The sequence below is a fragment of the Lissotriton helveticus genome, chromosome 10 (genome assembly GCF_964261635.1).
Source record: "Lissotriton helveticus chromosome 10, aLisHel1.1, whole genome shotgun sequence".
Lineage (NCBI taxonomy): Eukaryota > Metazoa > Chordata > Amphibia > Caudata > Salamandridae > Lissotriton > Lissotriton helveticus.
Window position 1 is genome coordinate 1,177,147,451 of NC_136071.1, and position 22,877 is coordinate 1,177,170,327.

At 49.3% G+C, this 22,877-nt stretch overlaps 1 protein-coding gene across 4 annotated transcripts in view; it reads left to right on the forward strand.

Annotated features, from left to right (window-relative positions):
• The window catches only part of DAZL (deleted in azoospermia like), a 794,400-nt gene that overhangs the window by 628,303 nt on the left and 143,220 nt on the right, over positions 1 to 22,877 (forward strand). The window lies entirely within an intron of this gene.

Sequence of the window (22,877 nt, forward strand, 5' to 3'; positions counted from 1 at the left end):
CAGTCTGGCGCCTGGGGGCATTTCTAAGGTAAGGAATCTATCACTACTAATGTTTCTTACAGATATATCGTTACCGAAGGTTAGTAACTTGTGCTTCAGGGAACATGGTCTCCGAAGAAAATGTACTCATCACTTCAGTCTCCGCAGACTCCCTGAGTAGGGTTCTTCAAGAAAACCACAAGTGTGTTCTGCTCAACGAGGTTGTACAAAGCATCTTCAGCATGTGGGGTACTCCTCACATAGATTTATTTTCAACATTGTAAACTAAAAATGCCCAAACTTAACCTTGAGGTAATGCTGAAAAATGCTCTATGGATAAGCTAGTCCAACAATTTTCTCTAGGCCTTTCCTCTGATACTCATCACACTGTCTTACTCGAGAGCAAGAATGATCTTGATAGTTACGTAGTGGCCCCATCAATGGTGGTTCACAGTACTTCTCCACATATCGGAGAGTCCACATGTGTATCTGCTTTGTATACCGGACTTTCCAATAAAGTTTGAAGGCTGGATTGTTAATCTCAATCTCTCCTGTTTTAGTTTGGCAGCATGACTCCTGGGCTAGCACAATATGGGCATTTGGATGTTCCTCAAGAATGCATTAATATTCTGAAGGAGGCTAAAAGACCCATCAGCATGTTCATCTTATTCATTTAAATGGTAGAGATTCTGTATCTGATGCTCTGACAAGAAGTTTGTTCCCCGAGCTGTCAAGAAAAAATTATTTTTCCATATTTGCTTTATCTAGCCAATTTGGGCTTACAGTTCGCTTCTAATGAAGTTAACTTAGCGCAATTACTGCATTCAAGAAATGTCCTTCACAAACCTCCTTTTTCACAATTCCTGTTATTAAGGACTTCTTAAAGGGTTTGACAAAGGTTTTCCCTCCAATATGGAGTCCATCCCTTCCTTGGTAGTTGAACATAGTCCTTTCATGCCTTGTGCATCCTCCTTTTGAACCTATTCATAAATCCTCATTACAACACCATTCTTGGAAAGCTGCTTTCCTAGTAGCTGTGATGTCAACACTTAGGGTTAGTGAGATTCAGACATTATGTTCGCACAAACAATAGTGTTTTATTGTGGCATGGTTGTATTGAGGACTCATCTGAAATTTTAACCTAATATGGTTTCGGATTTTTACATTAACCAGTCCATTTCTTTGCCTGCTTTCTTTCAGCAAACATCCACTCTAGCTGAAAGAACTCTCCATACTTAAGATTTCAGGCAAGTTTTTAATTCTATCTAGACAAAAAAAAAGTTCCATGGCATGTGTGGCTTAGATACACATGCTCTGCCTACTCCTGCCATCTAGTGTTGGGCTCGGAGTTGTGCAAGTTGTTTTCTTCAAAGAAGTCTTTTGAGTCACCTGGTCGAGTTACTCCACCCCTTGGTGATAATGCGCATGGGCATCAGCTCTATTGTTGGATTGTTTTCTCTTTGCCGTCAGGTTCTGAAGTGTAAAACAAAATTGGGCAAGCGTGCACCATCCTAAATTGAGTAGCAGAGCAGTGATATGCTAGTCACAATATCTCTAGACACACGTCGTGCAGCACATTTGAATTCAACAATATCTCTTGCTTAAGACCGGAAAGTCAAGTCAATGTCCTTATGTTTGGAACCGTTATTCTGTAGTAGGGGATCTCTGTGTATAGTCATAATCTAGTGAATAGTCCCGCCCATGTGCGTGGACCCCGGAGCAATCAAAAATAATCTCTTAAGGTGTCGAAAAATGCAGAACTGCACAGACACTTAAGAGAGAATTAAAGACAGATAATGCAGCCTATATCCACAGGCTACACTGTCCAGTACTTCAACTAGAAATTCCACCAAAAATCCACAAACAGCAAAGCCTGTCCAGATTTTCCTTGCTTTAACAGCAAAAACCCTCTGGAATGATAGAGAGGAAGACATGGACAGACAAGCCCCATAGGCTGCCATTATGTGGCTCAGAGCAGGATACTGTGCCTTTAAGAGAACTTTCCAGAACTTCACAGTATCCCAGAATGCACTGCAGGTCCCTTTTACTTTCAGTTCTTTTTTCCGGCTCCTGCAAGCAGGACCCTGGAGCATTGAGTTCTCCCTTTTCAGGGGTTTATTGGTGATTTTTTTAAACTTTTTCAAAGTTATTTGAGTGCTTTTCTGAAGTACTTTGGTGGTTTTTCTTCCTGTTTGTCTTTTGGTGCACTCTTTGATTGTCAATATGCCTGCATTATTCGACAAATGCCCGGAGTGCTCCAGGAAGAAGGCCAAGTCGGACCCACACGAGGTGTGTATCTTCTGCCTTCCTTCATATCATGTCCCAGAGGAGTGTGACATCTGCCATTGTTTCTCTAGCAGGACCCTGAGGGATAGGATGAAGATCAGGCTTCAGGGCCTCGAAGACAGAAGACTGAATGCACAAGGTGGGTCTGGAGGGGCTTCCTCTGCCCCTGCTGAGGCCTCTGGGGGCTCCCCAGGAGCAGGAAGACCAGCAAGCGTCCCCATTCTCCGTCTGCGTCGATTGCACCGACTACGGCGTCGAGAGGGATGACTACAGTCTGTTCCCCATCTCCCCAGGGCTCTGGGTCGAAGCGACGTCGCCGCTCGGCGTCGGGAACTGAACAGACCACCATCAAGGTCTCCAGTGACGATTTTGTCGTCTTCCTCGTCGGCGTCGAGTATTCGACGTCGAGAGGTGGCCCGGCGTCGGCGCTAGCCGTCTCGGCGACACCACCGTTCGCCGGCGTCGAAGAGGAGAAGGTCGGCATCGAGGGGATCCTTGCTGTCGAGGAGATTGCCGTTGAGGTGAAGGTCGCCGTTGAGGCACAGGAGGTCGCCGTCGAGGCGTAGGAGGTCGCCGTCGAGGCGTAGGAGGTCGCCGTCGAGGCGTAGGAGGTCGCCGTCGAGGCGTAGGAGGTCGCCGTCGAGGCGTAGAAGGTCGCCGTCGAGGCAAAGGCGTTCGCGATCGAGGGATAGGTGCTCGCCGTCAAGGAGACGTCGTTCGCAGTTGAGGAGCCGACGCTCGCCGTCGGGTCACCGTTCTTCGACGCAGGAAAGGCGCAGAAGGAGTACTGGCTCCAGGAGTCAGTCTGGCAGGCGTCAAGTGCCTAAGGGAGACTCTCCAACGTTCCAGCCTAGTAAGGAGGGCGGGTCACCGGGCTCGGTGTACTCCGTTGTGTATACCCCTCCGAGGCCGAAGCCAGTTACGCCTCCTCCTCCTCCTCCTCCATTACCGAGAGGACTTCCTCCGCGGGCTCCCACCCCGCCTCCACTTCTACCTCTTCCACCTCATCCTCGGCCTCAACTGCCGGCTGACAAGCCTCCTCCGCTTCCTCCGAGGTCAGTCTCACTGCCACAGTATCCTTCTCCTCCTAAGGGGACCCCTCGGCCGAGGGCCCCAGCCAAGCCAAAGTCGCCCGCCCTGGTGGAACCGGCGGGACGACCGAAGCCAAGGAGGTCGCGATCCCGCTCCGGATGGAGGGTGAGATCGCGCAGTCGCCACAGATCCTCCACAAGGTCAAGACGGCGCCACAGGAGGCGCTGATCACGGTCCAGCACGGACTCTTCCAGGACCTACTCCCCGACTTTGTCGCAATCCCCGGGGACGAGAGTGTCTCCTGTGGACGACATCAGCACGTTCCAGGATGTTCTCCTGAGGGGTGCAGCGAAATTGGGAATCACGGTGACGGCTCCAACACCTACGACGTCCGTGATTTTTGAGACGCTTCATAAGAACCATTTGTCTCGCCCTTTACTACCGCTCGTACCAGGATTGGTAGAGCCCGCGGAGGAGCTGTTCCTCACGCCTGCAGTGACTAAAGCCGCTCCATCCCGGCTTCTTAAGAAGTACAGGGCCCCGGATTCTGACCCGGCTTTTCTGCGGATAGACCCGATTCCGGACTCCATTATAGTGATGGCAGCCAGGAAACAACATTCTACCTCCCAGTCTTCTACCGTGCCTCCTGATAAGGAGAGCCGATGGATCGACTCAGCTGGCAGGAAGGCCTGTGGGACGGCCTCTACGGCCTCTTATCGATGCGGCTTTGCTAGGACGGTATGATCGTGCCCTGTGGGATTCCCTTCAGCAGTTCACGTAACTCCTGCCATGAGATAGGAAGGAGGATTTCCAGGAGATCCTGAAAGAGGGGATGCTGGTTTCGAACCAGGTCATCAGCGCGGCGGCTGATGTCTCTCTTTTGGTGGCCCATGGGTACTGTCATGGGTTCAACCAGCGGTGCCATGCTTTGCTCAGGCTCACATCACTCAAGCCAGAGGCCCAGCAGCGAGTGGCCAATCTGCCCTTCTCGGGGGAAACCCTGTTCGGCAAACATGCGGACGATGAGATGGCCCGCATGAAAGCGGAGGCCAAGACCTGACGGCTGTGGGTTTGGAAAAACCAAAAGAAAAGAAGGCCTACCGCCCGTTCCAGAGACGGTTCGGGGCACAGGGCAGAGGGCGAGGACAGGCTTCGGGACAGCAGCAGCAACAACCGCAGCAGTTCCGGAGGCCCTTCCAGAAGCGCCAGAAGGGTAGAGGAGGCCAGCAGTCCTCTACAGCGAACAAAGGCCCGGCTGGGTCTCGACCCTGAGCGGTTACTTCCTCTACATACGTTACCCGCTCCGGCATGGCTCCTGAGATAGTGCAATATGGCCATTTGAATCTACCTGAAGATTGCATGGACATACTGAAGGAGGCTAAGCGACCTTCCACTTGGACTTCCTATGCTTACAAGTGGAAGAGGTTTTGCATCTGGTGCAAGTCCAAGAACTATGACCCAACGACGTGTAAGGAAGATGTCATCCTTCCGTATCTTCTACATCTGGCGCAGTCTGGCCTTAATGTCCATTCTATTAAGGTTCATCTTGCTGCGCTGACTGCCTACAGGAAATGCCCTTCACAGACTCCCTTCTTTCAGATCCCCTTGATCAAAGATTTTTTGGAAGGCTTGAAGAAAGTGTTCCATCCTGTCCGGCTTCCTTCGCCTTCATGGGAATTGAATGTGGTGCTGTCCAGATTGATGAAGTAGCCTTTTGAACCTATTCATAAGGCTTCGTTGCAGCACCTGTCCTGGAAGGCGGCGTTCCTCGTGGCCATTACATCGGCCCGCAGGGTGAGTGAAATTCAGGCGTTATGTTGCCAAGAACCTTATACTGTATTTCATGCTGCTACGGTTGTTGTGTACTCACCCTAAATTTCTTTTTAAGGCTATATCTGATTTTCATGTTAACCAGACCATAACTTTACCTACGTTTTTTCAGAATCCTTCCTCTCCAGCGGAAAGGTCCCTGCATTCCCTGGATGTTAGGAGGGTGTTGAAATTTTATCTGGATAAAACCAAGGATATTCGTAGGTCAGACCAATTGTTTATCAATTATGGATCAGTCAGGACGGGTCTTGCTTACCTCTAAGCAGTCCATCTCTAGGTGGATTGTGTCCTGTATACAATTGTGTTACCAAAAAGCTAATAAGACCTTAGGGGGTAAACCTAAGGCTCATTCCACCAGGGGCAAAGCTGCCACGACGGCTTTGCTCCGTAATGTTGCGATTGCAGAAATCTGCAAGGCGGCCACTTGGAAGTCGGTCCATACCTTTGCTAAGCATTACTGCCTGGACACTGATGCCAGGGCAGACGCTCAGGTGGGGCAGGCTTCGCTGCGAAATCTGTTCGCACAATAGTGGTATTATTTCTCTTTTCTCCACCGCCGCTTTGGTGTGGGGATGGGCTTGCCATTCTATTCACTAGATTATGACTAACTACAGAAGTAGTAGTTTCTGTCCTGTAACTCCAGTTCTGTAGTAGGGGTATCTCTGTTATAGTCATAAGCGCCCGCCCTCCTCCCCGGTGGAGAGAGACATTCATGTAAGGTCTGGCGTGCTTCGCCTTAAAAAAGAACTGAAAGTAAAAGGGACCTGCAGTGCATTCTGGGATGCTGTGAAGTTCTGGAAAGTTCTCTTAAAGGCACAGTATCCTGTTCTGAGCCACATAATGCCAGCCTATGGGGCTTGTCTGTCCATGTCTTCCTCTCTATCATTCCAGAGGGTTTTTGCTGTTAAAGCAAGAGAAATCTGGACAGGCTTTGCTGTTTGTGGATTTTTGGTGGAATTTCTAGTTGGAAGTACTGGACAGTGTAGCCTGTGGATATAGGTGGCATTATCTGTCTTTAATTCTCTTTAAGTGTCTGTGCAGTTCTGCATTTTTCGACACCCTAAGAGATTATTTTTGATTGCTCCGGGGTCCACGCACATGGGCGGGACTATTCACTAGATTATGACTATAACAGAGATTCCCCTACTACAGAACTGGAGTTACAGGACAAAAACTACTCCTTCCGTTTATTCAAAAATTCTTTCATCATCACAATGGAAACAGCCGACACGTGTTTCGTTAGCACTAATAGGTACCTCAGCTTTTTCAAGGCTGAAGAGAAAGAATTCAGGAGTGTAATGGGTTGTTAAGAATGAAAAATGATGAACGTCCTGTTCCAATGAAACCTCAAAGCACGTATGCTTAAAGGTGGCCAAATAATGTAGATAGTGTCAGAGTAGACAGGAGTTGCCTGACGTAACGCAATGGTTAGAAGAGTGGGTGGTCCAAAAGTGGAGAGGACTCCAATAAAGTTCAACACAAGCAAGATACGTTATGTCAGCAACAACACCATGCACAACTCTGATGAAATATTAGCTAAAAAAAAAACGTTCAGTGCCCGACAATCTGGGTCTCTGAATAAATGGACAATCATGTAGTAACAGAATTAGTCTTCTGGCAACTGCACGATAAGTAACATGGAACTGAAATTCAGAGCAACGTCCGTATAATGGCTAATATTTCGTCTTCTCCACAGTTTAGAGTGTACTATCAACATTCCCAAATCTCATCTGCAACCACTGCACGTTCAACCATACTTAGGGGCAATCCTAAACGCACAAATCAGATTAGCCTACCCCAATCCCACAAGAATTCAAATCTTTCTGGCAGTATTGCTTCAGTTTCAAATGAATCAACAACTCACAGTGAGAACGGTTATGAGTCTGCTATGGATGATGGCTTCCTGCATTGCCAAAGTTCCCCACGTAAGATTGCACATGCGTCCATTACAGGATTGTCTAGCTCCTCACTGGTCTTAGTCACACGATCAGTTGATAGATGTAGTGTTGGTAGACAGCCACACTCGCCGTGCTCTGCAATGGTAGAACACCACCAGCCTGTTGCAAGAGCAGCCTTTTTTTGACCCTGTTCCCCACATCACTCTCACAACTGACATATCTCAGACCGGGTGGGGTGCTCACCTATGGGGTCGCACAGTGGAGGGCCAATCACCAGTTTCTCCACATCTACTATCTAGAGCTTCAACCTGTTCACCTAGCATTGAAAGTATTCTCTACCTCATCTTACTCACAAGAATGTCCTAGTTTGGACAGACAATATGATAGCCATGTATTACTTAAAAAAATAAGGAGGGATATGGTGTCCATAACTATCATAGCTGTCTCCGACCATCTGGAACTCGACTCTACATCACCACATTTACCTGTTAGCAGAATACCTTCCAGGAGATGCGGGGTGCCTCAGGGCTCCTCCCTGAGCCCCACGCTTTTTAATGTTTATATGAGTCCACTGGCAGGGGTCGTCAAACCTTTTGGCATCCGGATTGTCCCCTATGCTGACGACATACAGTTGATCGTTTCACTTAAACATTCCAATAATATGGACAACAACTTGGCTGACTGTCTGGAAAGGGTCTCCGCATGGATGGAAGGCTTTTTTCTAAATGTCAATGGGGCAAAAACGGAGTTGATGTTCCTGGGCAAAACCCTCACCTTTAACACCTGCTCATTCTGGCCTGATTGCCTGGGCATCATGCCTTCTCCCAAAGATCAGATTAAAAGCCTTGGTGTTAGGCTAGACCATAATTAAAATTTTAAGCAGCAAGCTCGGAAGGTGGCAGGTACCGGTTATGGGATCTTGAAGATGGTAAGGAAAATCCTTCCCTTGCTGCCTTTTCATGTTTAGGAGACTGTTTGTGCAGGCTCTCATTCTTTATCGTCTTGACTACGCCAATGTGCTATACTTAGGATCCCCGTGGTAAACGATAAAAAAACTACAGACCGTTCAAAACTGTGCAGCACGCCTCCTTATGCAGATTCCCTAATCGGGAATACGCAAGATAGTCTATCGCCTCTCTCCATTGGCTCCCGGTCGTGGAAAGAGTGCAATTTAAAGCTCTGTGTATTGTCCATAAGACTTTATTGTTCAAGGGTCTATCTAATCTCCAATCTATCATCTCCTCCTATAGGTCCTTGCGTTCTGGGAATAAACATCTGGCAGTTGTTCCCAGGATAAATGGAGCTCGGAGTGGGGGGCTCATGTTTTTATACAATGCTGCAAAATGCTGGAATCGGCTACCCAATCATATCCGTCAGGAGGACAACTATCAATCCTTCCGGAAACTCCTGAAGACCTTCCTGTTAACTTAACAACAAACTGCTGTACTGTGATGACTCTGCTCCTAGCGCTGGGAGGCCTCCGGGTAGCCATGCGCTCTATAAATAAAAAATTAATTAATTCATTCTGGAACAGACAACGACTTTGCAGACTTGCTCAACAGGATGCCGCAACAAGTCCACGAGTGGGAATTCCACAGCAGAACACACTAAATACCCAAACTTCACCTCCAGGTTCCCACACCCACTATCCAACGGCAATGTTGTATGGATCAGTTGGTCAGGGATATTTGCCTACGCTTTTCCACCCCTTCCACTACTTCTGATTCTGAGGCAGGCTTCTCAAGCAGTGATCCTAATAGATCCTACCTGTGCTTGTCTGCCTTGGTTCACAACATTATTAGACCTTTCTGTAGTTCCACACAAGAAACTCCTCAACAGACCAGACCTTCTCACTAAAATCGCGGACAAATCAGACACCGAGATCTCCAGAACTCTCAACCTAGCAGTCTGGTTCATATAGTATGGTTATCTTAACTTACCACCAGAATGTATGGACTTTCTTAAGGAAGCACGTAGTCCCACCACTAGACCTGTTACGCAGCAAAATTGAAACATTTTGTTTGCGACTGCCACTTAAAAAAATTGACCTTTGCACAGCCCCTATATAAAACATTGTCAGCTATCAATTTCACTTGCAAAAGGCTAGTTTAGGGTTAATTTCTATATGCTTGCATACAACCCTGTCTCTCATCAAAATTTCTGTCATCAAACCTTCATGGAAGGATTTAAATGAGTTATTCCACCCAGGATTCCTCCTGCACCTTCAAGGAACTCACTAGACTCATGGGTCCCCCATTTGAACCCCTACACTCATTTTCCCTTCAACGCCTATCAGTTGTCATTTTTATTCGCCATAACTTCACTCAGAAGTTTAAATGAGCTCCATGTTCTAACCTTAGAAGAACCGGTCTTCCAAATACACAAAGACAAAGTGGTTCCACGCACCAACCCTAAATTCCTCCCTAAGGTAGTGTGAGAAGTTGGCCTGGTATATGGTGTTCACTATTCTAGTGAGCACCTTGCACCAGTCCAAACAACCCTTATGGTGATGGTTGTAAAGTCAACCTTATAGACCAGCTATCCTAGTGGTAGCATTGACAAAGCAGTCTTAGGCTAAACTCAAGAGGGCATGTGAAGCCATATTTCTAACACAATCCTCTGAACGCTTTATGAGGTCAGAGGCACCAGCACAATACAAGATACTTAATTAAAATACAATAAGTTGCACAAAATACAATAATGCCCTAGGGGCACTTCGAACCATATACTAAAATAGTGGTAGAAGAACCACGTCACGAACAAAGGAAAGGCCTAGGGCCTGGAGAATCGCTGGGGCTGCACTGTACTACCAATGAATGGAGAGCAGGAGGCCCACGGTATTCGCGTGCAGTGTCTGTACACGAACGCAATTTACCAAAGAGTTAGAATTGGAACTTAAGAAATGGAAACTAGTTCTTTTAGGACACTTCCGGATGGACTAGGGAAAAGCTACTTGAAACTGTAGTGTATTTCCTATTTTCCCAATAGGCTCTGCGCGTTGGAATAATATCTTCAATAGTATAGACGTAGGACTGCGGTTAACTAGGTCTTCTACTGATGATATTAGACTTAAAGTTATGTGTGCCAGCTAGCTCAGAGTTCACTAGAAACTTTCTCGAATAGGCAAGGAGGAGTTTAACCTCCCTGGATAGACAAGAAGGGATTTAGTTTCTGACAACCATAGAACATGACAACTTTGCTCTCCCCTAATCAAGAGTATATCTCTAGAGTCGTGTGAAAACAAAAGACAACTATTTTACTCAGTCAGTACGTGCATTCTTAGTTTCACCAGTTTGTAGAGAAATAAGAGATGGGCGTGTTTCAATAAAAAGATGTTATTTATTGATCAGTCTCTTTTCTCATACAAGAGAAATGAATCGCTATTATTGCAATACTTATAGATAAGTAAAGTGCATACAGTAAAAACAGAATTATAAAATAATACTGTAAAAGCATTTATATGGTTTCTTAGCCATATGATACTTAAAATGGATAAAAGATATATATACATTGACTAATCGTTCTCAACTGGTGCTTCTAACTACGCCTACCCCGGTGTACCTGACCTAAGCCTAATACTTGGGTGGGAATCAATAAGTAGCAGTTTAAGTTAAGTTCGTTTTGCCAAGAATCTGACTCAAGAATTCTCTATAAGGGGTTAGTCAGTTCAGTACCTGGGTTTTAGAAGGCTGGAGGGTTGGTAGCTCTGTCTCAGGACTCGATATCCCAGTTACCCGCGAGGGCGGCTGGGAACGCCGGAGGCTGGATTTCTCGGCAGGAGAAAAGGCAGCGTCCCTCTCAGCGCGTCAAAAGGGAGGGGCAGCGTCCGTGGGCTTTTCTGCATCAGCTGGGCTCTCCGGCAAGTAGCGCTGCTCCAAGCTCGTCACCACCGTGTCTTAGCTTAGGGCAGCGTCGGTATATTTATACCTGAAAGGTGCCGTGTTTGACGTAAGGATGGACATAAGACGTCAGCAAGAATGTCATAAGGACTGGTCGTTCTTACATTCTTTGCAGGAGTTCTCGAGCGAAATCAAAACAATAGCTGCGGGGGATTTCCCAGGTCTGTTGGAGGTTTGATTTGTTTTGAGAACTCGGTGTGCTTTCTAGGGGGCTGGAGGGATAGTGCTTGCTTAATGTGACAGCATGCGCTATGACCTAATCTGAAAACGGGTTTCTGTGCCGGTGTATGGACATTAGTGAATTAATAACCGGACACGGGTCAGAAATAGGAGTATCAATATAGGTACCTAGATAAACACACTACAAAACTAGGACACTAGGATAGTCAATACCCACAGGAGTACCGAAATACTCGCGTTACCTCACCCACAGGAAGCGGGTGCATAGGTGTCAAAGTGGTGTCGGGTTTCGTCGCTGGTTCCTATGGAGCCTTGGAGAAAGATGCTGCAGGCGACCAGGAGAGAAGTGTCCGGGTGGATCCAAGGGCGGATCGAGGATGAAGAGTACCTGAAAGCAGAGGGGACAGAGTCTGGGTCACTAGCCAGTGACCAGGATGGAACCAGTAAGGAACCAGGCGATGTCGCGAAGCAATCAGGTGATGTCGTGAAGCTTGTCTCTGCAGCCACGTGGACCAGGAGGTGTCGAAGACGACCAGGAGCTGGATACGGACTGTCCCACGAAGGATCTCGCTGTCGGCGGTGTCTGCTTCCGGATTGGAGTCAACAAGCCTTGGCAAAGGCAACCCACTCAGAAAAGGAAGATGGCTTCTTAATCAGACCAGCAAGGTCTGATGGGCTGCTTCTTTTTAGGGGAGCAAGGGCCAGTCTGGAGCAACCAGACCAGTGTTGTAAATCGAAGGTTTCTTCGTCACAGAGACCACTAGCCAACGGGCAAGTGACCGGACAGACGCGTTGAGCAGGAAAATGCAAAAGGGCCCCACGCGGAACTCGTGGAGTGTGGAGGGCTGATCTTCGGTGCAGTTGGTGCTCGGGGCTGGGGCTTCTCAATCCTCAATGCACAACTTCGAGGTTGCCTCAGAAGTTGCACGGAAAGCAATTCGCTAGCTTTCCAAGATGGCTGGTCCCACGTCTTGCGTCGCCTCCACGGGTCTCCGCTTTGCTGTGGCTGTGGATCGGGCTGAAGGAAGTCTGGAAGTCCGGGTCTTGTCAGGCTCTGTGCTCGGGCTCCGTCAGGAGCGTCGAAAAAGCAAACCGTTGATCGCGCCTGCTTGTCCAGGGTGGTCACTCCTTGACCACAAGGGAGATTTTTCAGTCTTCTACGTCGAGTTGGATGTCGAAGGTCCAGAGTTTCGTATCAGAGTTTCAGTCAGGATAAATCTAAAGTCTTGGGACTCAGCTCCTACCTATATACCAAATCTAGGGGCTGGATTACCTGTTGGGTCCCTCCTATGGGTGGGACCCAGGAAGGGTCACACCCCTTTCCCTTTGTCCAGTTTCGCGCCAGAGCTGGGGCTGGAGTGCCCCAGCACCGGTTTGGACTGGACTATGCATGGGACACCTTGTGTGCCCCAGGCAGTGTCTCATTTCATTCAGCCCTTCCTGCCCCAATACACTATAGCCTGTCTGGGGTGGTGCTAGCACCTCCCTGTGACAGGAAACCTATTGTCCAAGCCTCCCTTGCTGGAAGGACTCTCAGCCGCAGGAGGTCAGAATTGTGTCTGTGGCAGCAGCATCCATTTTGTGATGCTGAGGCTCTGGTTAACTTTAACCGGGATTAATGGTAGTAACATGTCTTCTCCCTCTAGAAGGGTGGAATGCTACCCCCGTCGCCAGGACTGGTGAGGGGGTAGTATTCCAAAGCGTATGACACCTTACACGACAAGTTTTAATAAAGCCAAACCAAAGATAGCATTTAACGGCGAGGTTCATAATGCACTTAAGAGTATATGGTATGGCATTATCCTAGAACAGCTATAATGACATGGTTCCGAAAGCTGCAGACAACCTCAGCTCATGCTAGAGCACCATCTCACTTAAAACCAAGCACTCTGCCTTCAGGAATGTTATGGCCTGCCATAGGAGTGACTTATAGGTGCATATGTGTCCAGATATAAGGTTAGACATAGGAATACTATACCTAAGCAAGGGGTGATTACACGACCTTGCCCCAGCTGAGTGATCAGCCAGTTGTGTCAGTCTGGGTGGCCACCTCGGGTGGCAAAAGATATGCTGCAGCCCCTGGTAGGCCTTTGGGTGCACCTATGGCCTGGGGTACCTATAGTACACTGTACGGGGACTCATAAGAGTGACCCAATTCCCAATTCGTGATGTACCTAAAGTACATGGTGTGAATTTAGAGATAGAGCAGCAGGGCTGTGGGTCTGATTAGCAGGTCCACAGCCACATTAAGTCGAAAACCAGTGAAGCAAAAAGCAAAAAAAATGGAGTGACCATAGGAAACCAGACCCTACTCTCCTACATAACCCCCCTCCCCTAAACGCAGGGACATTAGACTAACCTCAACCAGTTTTGTCTTCATGTTCTAAGTGGAAGTACCTGGAGAGACCATCTGCATTGCCATGGTCAGTCCCTGGTCTGTGCTCCACTGTAAAGTCCATCCCCTGTCTTGAAATGGACCACCTGAGCAGTTTGGGATTCTCACCCTTCATCTGATTTATCCACAAGAGGGGCTTATGATCTGTCTGAATTTTGAAGTGAGTGCCAAACAAGTATGGTCTCAACTTCTTCAGGGCTCAAACCACAGCAAAGGCCTCCCTCTCAATAGCTGACCAACATTTCTCTTTAGGGGTCAGCCTTCTGCTAATAAAAGCAATGGGCTGGTCTTGACCATCTACATTAAGTTGTGAAAGCACAGCTCCCACCCCCAACTCCGAAGCATCTATTTGGACAATAAACTATTTGGAGTAGTCAGGACTCATCAAGATAGGTACAAGGTGGCCCAGGTACACAACCTTACTCTGCCTCTATCTGGCACTTTGTGGCCTTGATAGTTGGGCCTGCCTTTTGCAGGGCTTCTAAAACCTTCTTCAAGTGGATCAGGTGATCCTCCCAGGTGGAGCTGAAGACCGCAATATCATCAAGATAAGCTGCACAAAAGTCATTCAACCTAGTGAGGACTTGGTCACCAACCTTTGGAAAGTGGCAGGTGCATTCTTCAAGCCAAAGGGCATTACCACAGATTGATAATGACCTCCTGGGGTTGAGAAAGCAGGTTTGGCCTTGGCATCCTCATCTAACCTGATTTGCCAATAGCCAGCTGTCAAATCAAATGTGCTCTATCAATGAGCTCATCTACTCTTGGAATTGGGTGAGCATCTGTCCTAGTGACAGCATTGAGACCTCTATAGTCCACACAGAACCTCATCTCTCTCTTACCATCTTGGGTGTGAGGTTTTGGTACAAGGACTACTGGGCTGGCCCAGGGGCTCTCTGATGGCTCAATTACTCCCAACTCAGGACTCAGGCATTTTCTGTACCTCAGTCTTTATACAGTCCCTGACATGGTCAGGTTGCCTGTAGATCTTACTCTTCACAGGCAGACTGTCACCAGTGTCCACATCATGGGTGCACCACCAGTTAGTCTGACTAGGTATCAATGAAAACATATGTCTAAAAGTCTGTAGAACTTGTCTGCAGTCCTGTTGCTGCTGGTCAGTGAGGCTGCCAGCTAAGGCCACACCATCAACTGAACCATCATCAGGGTTCTGAGTCAACAGGTCTGGGAGAGGGTCACACTCTTCCTCCTGTCCCTCATCTGTAGCAATGAGCAAGCCCATGTCTGCCCTGTCAACATATGCTTTGAGTCTGTTGACTTGGAGCACCCTGTGGGGCTCCTAGGGGTTCCAAGGTCCACCAAGTAGGTGACCTCTCCCTTTTTGTCAACAATGGTGTGGGGTCCAGACCATGTGTCCTGGAGTGCTGCTGGGGCCACTGGCTCCAACACCCACACCTTCTGTCCTGGCTGGTACTCAGTCAGCACAGCCTTTTGGTCATGCCAAGCTTTTTGAGGTTCTTGGCTAGCCTCAAGGTTTTTAGAAGCCGTCTTCATATACTCAGCCATCCTGGAGTGGAGACCAAGTACATAGTCCACTATGTCTTGTTTAGGCTTTTTGAAAGGTAACTCCCATCCTTCCTTCACCAGACATAGGCGTCCCCTTACAGGATGCCCAAGCAAAAGCTCAAAAGGGCTGTAGCCAACCCCCTTTTGTGGGACCTCTCTGTAAGCAAACAGAAGGCAGTGTAGAAGGATGTCCCATCTTCGCCTAAGCTTTTCAGGTAAACCCTTGATCATACCCTTGAGGGTCTTGTTGAACCTTTCAACAAGCCCATTGCGTTGTGGATGGTAGGGTGTAGTGAATTTGTAATTAACACCACACTCCTTCCACATAGCAGTCAAGTACCCAGACATAAAGTTTGCACCTCTGTCTGAGACAACCTCCTTTGGAAAGCTTACTCTTAAAAAAACTCCCAGGAGGGCTCTTGCCACATCAGGTGCTGTTGTGGTCCTTAGGGGAATAGCTTCTGGATACCTGGTGGCATGATCCACTACCACCAGTATAAATCTGTGCCCAGAGGCTGTTTGGGGATCCAATGGTCCAACAATGTCAATCCCAACTCTTTCAATGGGTACCCCCACCACAGGTAGTGGTATGAGGGGGGCCTTTGTTGTGCCACCTGATTTTCCACTGGCTTGACAGGTCACACAGGAGCGACAACACTCCTTAGTATCTGCTGACATATGGGGCCAGTGAAAGTGAGGGACAAGCCTGTCCCAGGTCTTGTTCTGGCCTAGATGTCCTGCTAAGGGAATATCATGGGCTAAGGTAAGAAGGAAACCCCTGAAGGTCTTGAGGTATGACCAACCTCCTGGCTTGAGGTCTCTACCCTCAGAATAAAGGAGTCCTTCATCCCAGTAAGCTTTATGGGTACCTGTAGCATTCCCAGCAGCCTCAGAAGCAGCTTGCTGTCTGAGGGGTTCAAGAGAGGGGCAGCCTAACTGTGCCTGCCTCAAGTCTGCCTTTGAAGGTCCCCCTGTCCCAAGAAACTCAACCTGGTCAGGCTCAAGTTCTTCTAGGACAGTTCCTTCAGGATTCTCAGAATCAGCTTCCTGAGAAGGCTGGTCCTCGCTTGTTGGTAGGGGGAAGGCACTGCCTTAACCCTACTGCTCTTTCTCTTGGATGGCACTTGGTCCATAGTTTCAGGATCCAAGGCCTGTTCAGTTTGGCACTTTTTGGCCTGTGACCTGGTCACAGCAAGGACATGTGCTGATATGCCTAACATCTCTGCATGAGTCCTATACTCCACTTCTGACCATACTGAGGATTCAAGGTCATTGCCCAACAGACATTCAACTGGGAGGTTTGCACTTACCACAACTCTTTTGAAGCCAGTTACCCCTCCCCAGGAGAAGTTAACAACTGCCACACTATGTGTAGTAGTGACATTGGTAGCATTGGTCACCAGGTAATTATCACCCAGTACAATCTGTCCAGGGTCCACAAAGTTTGGTGTCACCATAGTGACACTGGCACATGTGTCCCTGTAGGCCTGAGACACTTTGTCATTTATCAAAGGTGTCTGCCTGTACTTGCCCAGAGTACTGGGACTCACAGTTGAGGACATAGCCATGTCCACATTACAGACAAGAACAGCCTGGGTTGGTTCCTGACTAGGCCATAATCCACCTCAGTACCCATGGTTAACCCCACTATAGCCTTGGGTTGGGAACTACTACTGCTGACTGTACTAGGGGGTGCAGGTGCCTTAGGGGCTACAGTAGTAGGGGCTGTACCTTTCTTGGTGCACTCACTAAACCAGTGAGAGGCAGATTTACAGTAATTACACCAAGGTTTCTTTGGACCGTCTTTCTTCTTCTTAGAAGTTTGGGACCCACCCCCCCTCCCTTCATTAGAATTTTGGGGGCCTGATGAAGACTTCTGGTCTTTTTGTTTCTGATCCCCACCTTTTTGGTCCGCCTTTTTCTGATCACCACCTTGGTTCTGGGGGTTCTGCTTAACCCTGGTTCTGACCCATTTGTCTGCCCTCTTTCCCAATTCTTGTTGAGAGGTCAGATCTGAGTCAATCAGGTGTTGGTGCAACAACTGGTTCTGACAATTATTAAGGATTTGTTCTCTCATGTTAAAATCATACAATCCTGTATAGTCCTTAACTTTACTACCCAGCAACCAGCCTTCCAGAGCCTTAGTGGCACAATCAACAAAGTCAGTCCAGTCCTGAGTAGGTGTCTTCTGGGTATCTCTGAACATCAACCTGTACTGTTCAGTTGTTAGGCCAAACCCATCAATTCGAGCACTCTTCAGGACAGTGTAATTGTTAGCATCATCACTAACTCTGAGGAGCGTGTCTCTTATTTTTTCTGCAAAGGAGAGCCACAAGATTGCTGCCCACTGACTTTGTGGGTACCTGCTGTACTTTGCAGGCCCTCTCCAAAGCAGTTATCCATTTTTGGATGTCATCCCCAACTTTGTAGGGGGGCACAATCTTACTCAGTTGTCTATTGTCATAGGACCTGTCTCTAACCTTAGGGATATTGCTGCCACCAGTGGAATCTAATCCATTTAACTTTTGCTCCCTTGCTAAAGCAAGTTTTGCTTTGGCTAGGGCAAGTTCTTCCTTCTCTATTCTGAGTTGGACTTCCCTCATCCTAGCCTGGTGTTCTCTTCTCTGGGGGAAAGTAATTCCCCTCCTAGAACCCCTTGAAGCATTGGAGTGGTTAGTCACCGGAGAGTGACCTATCCCTCCTATTCCTCTGATTAAACCCACTTGGAGGCCTGAATGGGGCTGTCCCATCCTCAGCCCCAAGTTGGCTTAAGTTAGCCTGGCTAAGTCTCCTGACTATAGTTTGGCTGTTTACCTCTCCCTCAGAATCTTCTTCAGCCTCCTCTTCCTCCTCTTCTGGGACTGGGGAGTCGTCTGTGGAGGGTACACCCTTACCTGAATTATCTGGGGGGCCTGGTTTAGAGGCCTTCTCAAGATCAGCTCTCTAGGAGTTCTATCAGGTGTGGGATGTTAGGGTTGGAACCCTGTTTCAATCTCCTTGAGGTACACAAGTGTCTCATCTCTTGGAAGTTGAGCATGTCACATCTGGAGGGTGCCCTGGGAGGGTCACTCCCCACAGGTGGAGATCCAGATGGTTCACCTGTGCCAGACATGATCTAGTGAGGTGTGGTGTGTGCACCTACAAACACTGAGTGTGTCCTACTAAACCTCCCTAGGAGTTGTAGTCAGGGTGTGCTAGGCCCTTTGGTCTACAACAACTAAATTCAGTAGAACTTAAGTATTCTAAGTCTTGTTTTATATGCACCTAAAGGTACCTGTACGATCTTTCAAATGATATTGCAAACATTACAATTGGCAAAACAGCAAGCTCATATCCCAACCGCTGCACACCAATGTGAGAAGTTGGCCTGGTATATGATGTTCACTATTCTAGTCAGCACCTTGCACCAGTCCAAACAAACCTTATGGTGATGGTTGTAAAGTCAACCTTATAGACCAGCTATCCTAGTGGTAGCATGGACAAAGCAGTCTTAGGCTAAACTCAAGAGGGCATGTGAAGCCAGCTGTTTTACCATATGCAATCCCTTTAATACCAAGTGAAAGGACACCACACAGGTTGTATTATCAAAATATATATGTATCTATTTCCAACACAATCCTCTGAACTCTTTATGAGGTCAGAGGCACCAGCACAGTTCGAGGCATGTGGGCTGCTAAATTCATATCTGTAGCATAGATCGCCGCCTAGTGTTGGGTCCGGATGATTGGACATTGTTGTCCTGGAAGAGTCTTCGAAGTATCACGAGATAGGTGGCTCCTCCCCTGGACTACAGTGCGCATGGGCATCGACTCCATCCCCAGATTGTTTTTTTCCGCCATTGGGTTCGGATGTGATTTCGACGTCTCCTGTTCGGAATCGTTATAGAACTTTTTCAAGACCAAAAGGCCTTCTTTGCACCGTCGGTATTGTTCGCGTTCGGTCCCGTCTATCTTCCAGCTCGTGGAGATATCCGGGGGGTCGTGTGACTCTTCGGTGATCGGGGACTAGTCGACGCAGCAAGACTTCAACGGCATGGAGCGGAGTCCATTCAAGAAATGTCCCGTGTGTGGATCCAAGTACCCACACATTGACGTCCATCCTGTGTGCAACAAGTGCCTGTCGCCGGACCACGACGAGGCCAACTGTATGGCCTGTTCCAGATTTCGATCGAAAAAACGATCAAGCTTCGGCGCGTGGCACGCCTTGAGGCCCAGCGATCGGCTCCAGCACCGGTGGACATCTTTGACGACCCCGCGGAAGACGAACAAGTGCGTCACCTGCAGATTTCCCCTACCCCGATGGAGGTCGAGTCCGAAGACGGAGCTGACGACCACAGTCCCGACATTGAAGAAATCGTCGAAGGTAGGGGACGACGACGAAGCATATGGGGCCATGGAAGATAGCTCGGAGGATGAGCTTTGCCCCGTTCGTACTCTCACGAAGGCTCAGGTCACGGGATCGCCACGCGGCCTTACCCACGACCTTACACCTCGATCCACGGCCCCGCCTTCCGGCTCGGCTACGGACACCTCCGCGGAGCCGCCATTACAGAAAACGAAACCGAAACCCTCGGTACCGGTGAAAACAAAGATGGCCGACACGCCATCGAAACCGAAGACGTCCGCCCCGGTGCCGACGCCGTCGTCTTCGGGGGCCCCCAAACAAGCGCACGCTGCAGACCAGGCTAAGGTGCCGAAGGTGGTTGCGGAGCCAAGCTCGAAGAAGCCCATCGGGTCGGAGTCTACCAAGGGAGACAAGCCGACGCCCAAGAAGACTGCCGTTCCTGCATCGGGAAAGTCTGTCGCGCCGAAGACCAAGGGGCCCGTCGACGCGAAGTCGGTGAAGGCCGCAGAGCCGAGGTCTGGGGCCGTGACCCCTAAAGGGAAACCGATCGATCCAAAGCCATCGGGATCGACGTCTACGCTAGTGGACGGTATAACGGACGCACCGGTCACGAGTGCTCCTCGACCGGACGACCACAAGTCGGCCACGCTCGGGTCTTCCCCAGGGGGCGGACCACGGACATCAGTCGGATCGACGAAACCATCCGCTTCCTTTACGAAGCAGGTCTCGGACTCCCTCAAGCGCCTTAAGGTCAAGGCTTCAGCATCGGAACCGAAGACTCCTTCCGCGCCGAAGCTACAAGACGCACCGAAGACCTCATCGGCACCGCTCGTCTACACGTTGCCGCCAAAGGTGGCGCCGAAGGCCTTTGCACCGCGGTCGGTGCACAAAGACACCGTGTCGACGTCCACTCCACCGGCTGGGTCCGTGGGTCCTCGACAACCTTTGATTGAAGAACGGTCGGAGCATTTCATCGATGCCGACACCGGCAAACTCACGCTCTACAAGAGGAAGATTACTTCGCAGCCTTTGCAGTCCTTTACAATTCCTCTGAAACGTAAAAAGCCTGCAGCAGACACCCCCGTTCTGGTGGAACAGATTCTTCCTCAGCATAGGCGGAGTGCCACACCTTCACCCACGTACTCAGATGGGGATGGAGGGGACCAAGATGAGGAGTACAGCTTCCCTGCTCCTACAGAGCCTGATGAGCAGCAGGAATCATGGATGGATACTGGTGATCAAGGGGACCAGCAGACGGTCCAGGATCCACACGCAAGCTCTGTTGGCCAGATACGATAGGGCACACTATGACACCCTAGAGCAGCTGTTACAACACCTCCCAGATCAGTTTAAAGAGGGAGCTGAAATGCTTATCCAGGAGGGGAAGCTCATCTCCAACGCTGCTATAAAGTGTGCGCTAGATGTTGCAGACACAGCAGCGAGAGCGATCAACACTAGTGTGATGTTGAGGCGTCAGGCATGGCTCCGCATCTCGGGGTTCAAGCCAGAGATACAAACTACTATCCTCAACCAACCCGTTAATCCAGACAGGTTGTTTGGCCCAGAGGTGGACACCACCCTGGAGAAGATAAAAAAGGATGCCGAGACTGCCAAGTCCATGGGAGCTCTCCAGTCACAACAATTTAGAGGGAACACTTTTCGTCGCTCAGGCACTCGAGGTGTTAACAGAGGGCACATGTCGCAGCAGACGCCATTCAATAAAGGTGGCGCACAATCCTCCTACAGCAAGCAGGGCAGAGGTGGATACAGAGGAAACAGTGCCAAGGGTAGAGGCAGAGGCAACAACAGTTCCCGTACCTCTGCCGCCAACAAACAGTGACTCCGTCACTGCCCCCCGACCATCCAACACCTGTCGGGGGGAGCCTCCAACAGTTCCTGCCTGTCTGGAAGTCCATCACCACAGACAGGTGGGTCAGGAAACTTATCCAGTTTGGCTATTGTTTAGAACCGACATCCACCCCACCACCCATGCCCCCAAAACACCGTCCTATGTCAGAGCACTTGCACTTATTGCAGCAGGAGGTTCTAGTGATGCTGCAAAAAGGCACAATAGAGCTCGTGCCGGTGGAGGAGGAAGGCACAGGGGTTTATTCCCTGTACTTCTTAATCCCAAAGAAGGACGGCTCGCTCAGACCGATTCTGGACCTCCGCCCCTTAAACCAGTACATTCTTTCGGAACACTTTCACATGTTGACACTGCAGCAGGTTCTTCCCTTGTTACAACAGGGAGACTTCCTCGCAACCTTGGACCTCAAAGATGCTTACTTTCACATACCACTCCACCCCTCCCACAGAAAGTACCTCAGGTTCACCATCCAAAACAGGCATTACCAGTTCAAGGTGCTCCCCTTCGGAGTGACCACTGCTCCCAGAGTGTTCACAAAATGTCTAGCGACAGTGGCGGCACACCTTCGGAGACAGAGTATACATGTCTACCCTTATCTGGACGACTGGCTCGTGCACGCAAAGTCAGCCCAGCAGTGCGCCGCCGACATGACCCACACCATTCACCTCCTTCACAGTCTAGGATTTACACTGAACTACCCGAAGTCACACAGCCAGCCCATGTGCGGCAGTATTTAGGCGCGACTATCAATACTCTGGCTGCCACAGCTCAGCCAAACCCAGCGAGGATCGCCAACATCCAGTCGCTGATCCACAAGTTCAGACCACAACACTCACTCCCAGCGAGAGTGTTCATGCAGTTGATAGCCTCCTGCATCTTCATAGTCCCGCACGCGAGACTCCATATGCGTCCGCTCCAAGAATGCTTAGCGCATCAGTGGACTCAGGCTCAAGGACAACTGAACGACCTAGTGTTGGTGACGGGTCGGGCATACAACTCTCTGCATTGGTGGAATCCACACAACCTTTGCAAGGGCCGACCGTTCCAGGAGCCTGTGCCACAGATTACTCTAACAACGGACGCGTCTCTCCTAGGATGGGGGGCTCATGCTCTCCACTATACGGTGCAGGGACTATGGACAACGCAACAAAAGAAGATGCACATCAACTACTTGGAACTGATGGCAATCTTCATGGCACTCAAGTCCTTCAAAGTACATCTGTGCAACAAAGTCGTGTTGATCCGGACGGACAACATGACAGCCATGTACTACATTCAAAAGCAGGGAGGTACGCACTCTCCACAGTTGTCTCATCTGGCTCAGAGCATGTGGAAGTGGGCCATTCAGAGGAACATCTTCCTCATGGCGGAACACCTCCCGGGCACGGACAATCAGATGGCGGACCTGCTCAGCAGGTACAGCCACCAAATGCACGAGTGGGAGATACATCCATCAGTACTCCACCCGTACTTCCAGCAGTGGGGTCATCCAGAGATAGACCTGTTTGCCACGGAGGAAAACGCAAAATGCCAAAGCTTTGCCGCCAGGTTCCCTCACCCACAGTCGCAGGGCAATGCGATATGGATGAACTGGTCAGGCAGATTTGCGTACGCTTTTCCCCCAGCGCCTCTCATTCCGC